This window comes from Strongylocentrotus purpuratus, unplaced genomic scaffold, assembly GCF_000002235.5.
Source record: "Strongylocentrotus purpuratus isolate Spur 01 unplaced genomic scaffold, Spur_5.0 spur5_scaffold_19, whole genome shotgun sequence".
NCBI classification, from domain to species: Eukaryota; Metazoa; Echinodermata; class Echinoidea; order Camarodonta; family Strongylocentrotidae; genus Strongylocentrotus; species Strongylocentrotus purpuratus.
Window position 1 is genome coordinate 33,386,063 of NW_022145604.1, and position 10,068 is coordinate 33,396,130.

The 10,068-nt window shown below is 37.1% G+C and overlaps 1 long non-coding RNA gene across 2 annotated transcripts; it reads left to right on the plus strand.

The window, feature by feature from the left end:
* The first annotated feature begins 6,673 nt into the window (after positions 1-6,673).
* Positions 6,674-9,831, plus strand: LOC115925931. 2 transcript variants are annotated; one of them, XR_004064867.1, is made up of 3 exons: positions 6,674-6,733; positions 9,043-9,201; positions 9,630-9,831. It is a non-coding gene; the product is annotated as an uncharacterized LOC115925931 (long non-coding RNA). The 2 variants fall into 2 exon arrangements; XR_004064866.1 differs by lacking the exon at positions 6,674-6,733 and adding an exon at positions 8,466-8,569.
* The last annotated feature ends 237 nt before the right edge of the window (positions 9,832-10,068 follow it).

Below are 10,068 nucleotides of genomic sequence, written 5' to 3' on the forward strand. Positions count from 1 at the left end.
CAAATATTCACGTAACATGCGAATTCAATTTCCCTTTAAAATATTACGTACTCGTTTTATAATCAGAACTCAACATAATCTAAAAGAACTCAAGGAAATATATACACCGAATTGTTGGGTTTTCGTTGAGCTTAAGGTGAACGATGACACATTATTTTCTTCAAATAACTTTGTAAGCCTTCGGAATTCGGGATTACCCGGTGATCATGTAAAAAGGTGCTCTCCTTTGGCTTCTCTCAATTATGATTTATTTTGAGATTCATCAAGAATATATACTAAACTTGTACTGTTCAAACTTCGGAAAAAAATATTGTCTATGGGATACCCAAAACAAAGTCTTCTAACCATTGACGTATAGATTTTTATACTTTCTCAATTAACACTATAAAAATGTATTTCTCAAAGAACTTGAGTCACAGAATTAAATAATTACACAGGGATGGTAACCTACCCATATGTATATGTAAAGATGCAAAGAAAAGGGAAACAAAATCAACTTCACCTTGTGTATAAGGCCTACTTTAAAAGACGATAGAGTAACATGTTTACAAGGTCATCAAGTGATATAGTCTCCACCTATACATGTATTAAACATACAGTGAAATGATTATATAGCTTCATCTTTTGACATGACTGTGAAATTCAAACAAAGCAGCTAGCTATCATCAGTTTGAATTACTAATTATAATTACTACTTTTTTCATCAAACATTCGTTCATAGTTTATATACATATATAAGTTTCCAGGTTCCAGTTTACTTCCACTTTAACAAACAGTCAACAACAATACACGGATATACTTGGAAATACAAATTATAAACATATACAAAAATGTATGTACATTTAATTATATGGGTACTTAAGCCGAAAAGTGAGAAAATGAATTAAAATAAATAGCTAAATTCAGAGGAGAGGAGCCGACAGAGGTTAAAGACCTGTCGAGGGCTAGCTTCATGCAGACTTGCTTTAAATTCAAAATATCATTCTAGAATGACCGATGGCTTCATTTATCTTGATCATACTATAACATAATCTTTAATGACATCTTAATGATCTAATTACGAGGTGAATACACAATAACAATAATAGAAACCCCGTCCATAAATCTACTAATATTCGGGTTCAACGTAAGCTTCTATATACAAAGTTTAATTCAAATGAAGAGATAAGCATGCCATAATTAAATAAGCCAGTTTTGATTTAAACAGTGCCATTTCCAACTGAAGAAAACAAGCATACACAGTGCGTCCCAAAGAAAACAAAACCGAGAATTATCGATATTTTATTATAACTTAATAACAATTACAATTAATAAATGACACATGTTTGTAAAGCTCAGACCCTCTTCTTTCATTTGATGCAACACATATTATGCATATTTCACGCATGAGTGATTAAAAATAATTTGAAGAAAGGGAACCAAAAAGTCATTCGGCGAACGGTATCTGACTTCCAAAGAGAAAAATCACATTTCTAGAAAGTTCATTTTTTGCCCTTTCATATGACACCTCAATCATGAAAAATGAGCCAGGAATAACAAAGTCATGTTTGACACGAACATCAGGAAGGTGAAAACCAAAGAAAGGTTTTGTTATGGTAGGTAACATTTTTATCGCGGTTATTTCCGTAAACCCTATGACATCAGAAATCGGTAGGGCCATGCATTATGGTTCATGGCATACACCCCTAGATAATTGTTTATGTTGGGGGTCGGAGCAAAATGCAATGAATTATTGATAATTTATTGCATTTTCTTTGTTTTTTGTATTTGTGGGGGCGGCGACGTACCCTAGCCCCCGCTGCGTACAGTCATGATTCATTGGCTAAGCAATGGCCTCGTTACTGTGAGCCCCCAGGATCAAAACCGTGTCGATGTGCTTTATTAGTGCCCTTTTGTGAGACATTAATCCTCATTACTGTCAGTTATGACTTAAGGACGTAGGTCCCTTAGTTGATTAGCATAGTAGCACCCACTTGCTTTAGCAGTCACGCAAAACAAACACTCACAAATTAATATTCAATAAAATCTGAGAATGTATACTATTATCTAGATCTATTAGGAATAAATCATTGTCAATTTATTCCATAAATTGGGATAAAATAATTATTCCACCATTATGACAGTGTATATGCATTTACGTGAACTATGTATGAAATACATATTAATGACATGATGTGTTATCTATTCTGTGTTTATGACCAGAATATTGATGGCTATCAATAAATACAATGAGATACTTTTTCACATCATGATTAAAATCCAGATGACGGGCATCACCGTTTCTTTGCTTTATTTTTAAATGACAGAGGCTTTTTCCATATACAAAGATATTCTTCGGTAATAGAATGAACAGTTTTTGCTTCTAATCTGTGAATCGGAAGGGATCATCGTATCGTTCTGTTGCGTTTAACAACAATAATTAGAGAAAACTGGACACAAACAATTGAATTGAAATCATACCTTTAAAATTAAATTAAATCCAAAGTCATTTTATAGTATACGCATTTTGTATTTCAGGAGAATTTGTCTACAAATCACCTAAGATAATTGAGAGTCATAATACATCACCTTAGGATACATTTTTAAATCATTGCATATTTGTGAAGTCGCCTGAAACGGGACTGTTATCATTCATGGACTGCATGGTGTGATGGTTAGTTTGAATATATAGAGTCTATCAGGAGTGCAGAAAGCAATCTCCCCTGATCGGAACTCCCGGAGAACGTACCAGCTTCTCTCAGACTTCTCAATCTTGTGATCAGAGATGAGAGTCTGGACGTGTTTCAGCTCGCTGGTGTACTCATCTATACTAACCAACCCATCATCATGATTGACCCAGGCGATCAAGATTGAATTATTGTGAGTTACAGCAGCATGTGCCGATAGTCCCAATTTCCCTTCCTTGTGTTTCACATTACCATCTTTGTCAATTATTATTACTGTATTACCATATCTGATGATTAATATGTCATTATAACTGGTAATCTGATGAGGTATGTACCCATCGCATGGTATCTCCCTGATCGCCTTCCCACCTGTTGGTGAGAACACTTGGATCTTCTTGGCTTTCCAGTAGCCGACATAGATCAGATCATTACTGTCTACGGTGAGACTACGGGTCCCACCTTCATCTTTACTCAGAGTATCAAATGTTAGATCCAGCTTCACATACTCCCGTGTGTACAGTGTGAGGGGATCTGTGTCGACATACCGGCCATCAGACAGGTATCCTACATCATCGATCATGACATCCTTGAGGACTGTCTTTTGCAGCTGACCATCAGCAGAGAAGATATAAATTCCTTTTTTGCTGGATCCCACTGCCATTCTTCCATCGGTTGTTGCAGCCATGCCATTCATGTGACCTTTCTTAGAGAGTTCTACATCATATTCCAACTCACACGTCTTGAACCTGACCTCACCAATGTTCAACTGATTATATTGATTGTTAGGTGTGAATATCAGTTGCTCTGCATGGTCAGCTACATCCGTAGCCAGCTTCTTCTCTGGATCATCCCTATCTAGTACATTCTTCAACTCACCAGACAATGTATCACGAATAACAATGATATCACCTTCTAATGGAGCCTTCATGCAATTACCCGCTAACACACTGGCACTCTCGATATTCGTAACCAACCTCTCATCAACATCCTTCATCTCATCCAATCTTTTACACAATTTCACTTCCTGAGTATCCAACTGCTGGTCTAATGCTGCTTTCCTCTCGTTTAATTTCTTGAGTAATTCTTGATAGGTCTTGTTGATTTCCGCCTTTTTGCCGGCAATGTGATCAGTGACACGTTCCTTCTGATTCTTGATACAGGTCACGTGATTATTGATGGTTGTAACTTTCGTTTTACCTCGGGCTTGTAGAGATACAATGTGTGTCTTGGTAGAAGCATTGTATTCCTCAGCATCTTGAACTGTGTGGCCTTTCTTCTCATGACTCAGCAACCTACATCTCATGCAGATGAACTTCTTACAAGTGATACACACATCAGTACAGATGTGTGTTTGTCTATTTGCTTTGTGTTCCTGGCAGTAAACCTCTTTTTCGATGACTACCCTTCCTTCTCTGACGTCTTCTACTCTCACAACTCTATGCTTTTCATGAGTCGGCCATTTGTTGTGAATCTTGAGGCATGTGTTGCACACGTTCCTACTACACTCACAGCAGAAATGTACAGCTCTCGAGTTTGAGTCGCACATTTCACAGACTTGCTTGCTATTTCTCACATCATCAATGAGAGATTTAAGAGGAACATTAGTATTTAGATTTGAGACATTGCCACCCTTTACAAATGTTTCGCTTCGACAGATGGGACATGTTAGAGAAGTATGTGAAGACATTTTAAGAATATCATTAAGGCATTCCTTACAGAAAGTATGTGTACACGATAACTGCTTCGGGTCACTAAGCAGCTCGAAACAAACGGGGCACTGCAAATTGCGTGAAACTTTGCGTTCAAATTCCGACATTGTAAATCTCCTATCTCAATATGCACTAATATGATACATAATCCAAAAAAAATATTACATTAATGTAGAAATGTAATCCATCGATAAGTGCCTATTCGTATGTTTCATAGGTTTAATATATATATCACCAGATGTAGTGGGCAATAGTTGTTTCAAGGGTGACTAAACTCCTTAAGTTGTTATAAACCAACTTGAATCATGTTAATGATCAGATAAATCAGGATATAATCATCGGGATAGGACTTGTGATCATCTTGTTAAGGTTCTCAGCCAACGGTCTTATCGGCAGTCACTCAGAAATATCATAACAATTATTATTGATTTCATTGCTATGGCTACAATGTACTAATAACTAACTCAATGTAATGTGATGAGTGTTTATAGTCGGGTATATTCTCCTTCCTGTCGTTGACCACCAGATGCTATCTGCTGCAGATCAAGAACAAGTCAGGAGGCAGTCTGAAGAGGACTGAAGATTGTCTTATTTCTTCTGAGCCGTACTCGACACACAATGACATAGCTGGCCCTGTAAAAATTCAAAATGAATAACAATTGTTAAGGATCATGGTTTTCCTGGCCAATTTCACTGCCCTATTTTAAGTCCGTTTGACAAAATGTTTATTCGTTCTCTGAATTAAGAGTATCGGTCGCGGGATTTTGCACTTTTATCATCCAACTTCATTCCGTCTATTAAACGCGTGTGCAAAGATTCATTCTTATTTGTCGTCAATTGCCAAATGTGATCTCGGGCATTCCATTTTAATGTTGATTGGAATAATATATAGTTTGGCGACCAAGGCTAATTCAACATAAAATTACATGTGAAAGAGGATTACCATATTACCGGGTGCTAAGCAGCGTGACCACGCACAGGAAATTTAAAGGGAATTAAACGTTCAAATGAGGTATATGATCCTATAAAATTGGCCCGTGTGCGTGGAGTCAACGAAACTGAATAGACCGCTGTTCGTCGAAGCGAGAAATTAAAGGATAAGCGATGGTAGGTGTACTGCGATTATTGCACATTTATCAAATTTTTCAAAAACCATAATCCGACAGCAATTTATATAAACCATTTTAACTCGTTCGTTGGACTCGAATGCACGTTGTCCATCTAGAATATTCCTCCTTGCTGTTAATATTTCGGATCTGGAATAAAATTTAGACACGTTAGTAAAATGGAGACCTATCTATAGTCATTTTTTATCAGTCATTGTACTTAAATAGCATGTTGAACTAGGGAGGTGATAGAGAAGGAGGGGGAACTGTTGTAATGTATTCAAACGCATGCGTGGGTTCTAAAGCGTAATAATGGGATGCGTAACGTACCACTTGGCTTTGAGATTCCATGCTCCGAGCTGTTCTCCCACTGCGGGGAATTTCGGAGGTAAGGCACCAGTTTCACATTTATTAAATGTTCGGCAAAATTTCAGTATAAATTATAAACTTTATATGGAAATTGTATTGGGAATATTGAATTAAAAAAAAATCAAATTCAGTAGTCCGCCCTTTATATAATTTGTGCGCAAGATGTGGTAAAATAAAAAATTGATCTTGACAAAAACTCAACATTTTAGGATAATGCGCTTGTTTTCGCATGGTCTAATGTCCCGTCAATTAATCCATGATATACATTTTTCGATACATATAAAGGTAAACAAAGTTTTGATATGTGGTCATGAATTTGGTTCAAATGAACATGTCGGAAGCATATGCGATTGTACAATATTTAATTATCGTTGTCGCGGTTGAAATCGAGTCTAAAGTGATGAAATTGTAAATAATAAACTCTTTGGCCCGAATTCACAAAGCAAGGTTTGTCCTCAGACCAAGGTTTTCGTACGTCATATGACGCGTTTCAGGTTTGAGTTCAGACCTTGGTCTGAAATGCATTTCACAAAGGAGGTTTGTCCTCAGACCTAGGTTTTCGTACGTCATATGACGCGTTTCAGGTTTGAGTTCAGACCTTGGTCTGAAATTGCATTTCACAAAGCAAGGTTTGTTCTCAGACCAGGTTTATGTACGTCATCAGACCCGAAATTTACAGACTGCTCAGATAGGAGGTTTGTAATTTCTCAAACCTGGTTTGAGAGCTATCAACCAATCAGGATGCAGCACTGGGCTGAGATAATTTATGCTCGATTGATTTTATCAAAATAATTCACCGCCAACACAATCTGCGATAGTATCAGGTCAGCCCGATTTTAGTGCAATTGAAATCTCTCAATCTCTCGATCCTTTCCTTAAAATCGTAAGTATAAAACCTGTACATGTAGTCGAATCCATATTCTTTACTTTATTGACATTTCAATATGTGATATGCTTTATAACTTTCCATTTACCATGAAATGTTCGGTGTTTACATATCCGATGGCCTCTCAATTTTGAGTTCAGGGACTGAGTCTGAGGGAGCTCGAGTCTAACGCCCAAGGCGGCGGCGGAGCTCGCACCCCCTGACCCTGGGCTGGAGTTAGGCCTAGCCGGGCCTAGAGTAGACTACATGTAAACATCTAGATCTACATGTATATCTGAGTATGACTGTCATGTTTAATTTTGTCTTGTTGTCAACAATGCCATGACACATGCCAATTAGACTAGGCCTAGATCTAGACCTACACTAGTTATTACAAATTCATGATAATGATTGATATGCCAATGGCAATGCCAGGTTCTAGCCTAGCCCTAGGCCTGGCAATAATGACTTGTTTCACTGGTAAATATAAATTTTAGTGGCATCAGCGATGCCAATGTTCCTCAAGATGAACGGCACTGACAAGCAAAGCTTTTATCAAATTTAGATCTGTATCTAATTGTCTTAATTAACTGGCTTGCATGGTCTCCAGAGCCAGGATCACCCACAAAGTCACAAGCACATGCCACAACTTACAAGTAGACTAACATTTCTTTATTTTAAAAACATTGTTTAAACATTTGTTTCATTTTATCTTCACTCCAGTAAAGATGGTAGAAATGCAGCTGATTCAGCATAATGAGCTGGGGAGCTGGAGCAATATATAGCAGCACAACCGGGCAAAGGCCTCTGAGACTGGGAAAACCCGCTGGAGGATGAGCCTTTTGTTTCAGATTCAGGTACAGTAGAGTCTACTTTGAATTCAAATTCTGTATTGGGAAAGTTGCCGAAAACATGGCCAAACTACTTGATGATCATTGTTGCCATTGCTATAAAAAAAGGGCTTCTGTTGTAAAATCCAACCCTAGTGTCGTTATTAAAATGCAGAAATATTTTAATTCATGTTGACCGCCTAAATTCACTGTTCGTTTGCCCCGCTCCGCTGGTCTGCCTACGACCGTGCAAGCCCCCAATGCCATGCACATGTGCGTTTACATAAATTTATTCCATTTATAAGCATTTTCTGTCTTTTCCATACATTGATAGATAAGTTATGATATTTATTCTGTCACATGGTAGGCGATGAAAGCATAATTTTCATAATTTGTGTGTGGGGCATTTCCCAATACTGTTATTTGGCTTTTTAATATATGAGGAAATTATTCAGATTATGTGTTGGAAACAAGTTTGTGATTTGTTGGTTTGTGTACTTAAATTTTACAAAAGGTGCAGCCGTGAAGGAGATTAGAAAAGGCATGGACAATTTTGTCTTTTATGTTAAACTGATTCACACCACATCTAGAAATCAGGATCATTTTTTTTTAAGTGACAGTAACAGTTGGGGATGCAAAAATATAATAGCATAAACCAGCCAAAAAATGATTTATTTGAATGCTTGTTTTTTCTTCTTTTTTAAAGGGTAATTTGATCTAAAGGATGCACGGTGAGGAGGCGGCATGCCGTGTCACAGTCATCTGTTTGCCGAATGGAGAGTAGTGAGGGATGTTTCCGAAGCTGTTGCCAGAAGAAAGGGGGAAAGTCATGAAGTTTCCTACAAGTTACAAACTTACAACAAGGCAAGAAGTGATTACTATTCAGAAGCAGTTTTTCCAGTGCTGCAGATTTCCAGGAGTTGTGGGTGCTGTTGATGGAACACATGTTTACATCAGGAGCCCTGGTGGGGCAAGAGCCAGGAACTACTTCAATATGAAGAACAGGTACTCCATCGATGTTCAGGTGAGAATAAATGAATACATCATGACTGGATCCGGCACGGCTTTCCCTTTGGCTTTAGGCCTTTTTGTTTAGGTTGCAAAATTTGCACGTTAGATATATACAATCTCCAGTATTGTGTGTTGTACATCCATGCTAACCCATACACACAAAGCATTTGTTGTTGTTTTAGGCTCAAAATGTTTTGTTTACAGTGAGATTATTTTTGTTTACATTGATACAAGATAAACAATGAAAAACATGAGTTAAAAATGAAGAAATACTTCATCAGTCAATATATATAGGGTAATTAGCATTTTCTTCCAATTTTTGTTGTGTAAATAGATATTGAACAGCAATTATCAAATATTGAACTGCATTTGCATTAATTATCATGAATAACAAGTGAAATTGATACATTTTACAGCCAATCTGAAGTGTGAAATTAGTGAGTTTTCATAACTAATGAATGCCAACATGTTATTTCATATTGACAGGTTGTCTGTGATTATGCTGGGAAAATAACTAGTATCGTTGCAAGGTGGCCTGGACTGGTAGCAGCCACGTTGCCAGGATCTTTTCTGAGTGTGCACTGAATTGACAGCTTGATGCTAGGGCATATGAATAACAGTTGATTCTTGGAGATAGACTATAGGGTAGGTAGATTATTTCTTTATATGAACAAATTTGTTTATTCTTTTTCTTAGTCAATCTTGTTTCCTTTTTGTATTTGGCCAACATGTGACATGTTAGGAATGTTCATTTGGTAATATACTATAGTAACAACTCGCATTAAGTAATTAATTCAAATGAGCTCATGTGCTTTTAAATTTCAGTTCACAAATCACAATTAATATTTTTGATATCTGTATGCAACTTGATTAGTTTATTGTCAAGTGGAACCTCATAGTTTGTTGTATTAGTGACACAGGATTAAATAATTCCTGATTATGTGTACAATATATTGTATCCTTTTCTATAGTATTCCCCCCCCCCCCACCCCCTCCAAGAAGAAAAAAATGAACAAATTGTAATTAAGAATATTGTTTAGGATATTGTTTATTTTCTCCTTTCGATTTTGCAGGTATCCATGCCTTCTCTGCCTCATCAGAAGCCATTTCTTCATTCAGAGGTTCGACCACAGATGTGCTTTAAAGGCCATATGTACTAGTTCAGCCAAAGAGGATTAGACAACCCAGCGAGGTCACTGACGGGTGGCTATCTCATCAATTCAGTTCTCAATTAAAATAAGAAAAAGAGGATCATGGGGGACCAACAGGCACAAATTGGGGAAGTTTTCTATATAGAGGGAGCAAGTTGATTCAAGTAGTACAGTGGGGTTTTAACACTTCACGCACAAAAAAGGGAGATGTGCGATTGAGCGCATATTTATTAAATGTAAGGATGAGGACGTTCCATGCGTGTTTTGTTTGATCCATGAATAATTACAAAAGATCAAGGTCCCCATCATTTAAACAAAAACAAAATTGTTATTCTACTTGAGGTAAACAAGTTTGCGATTA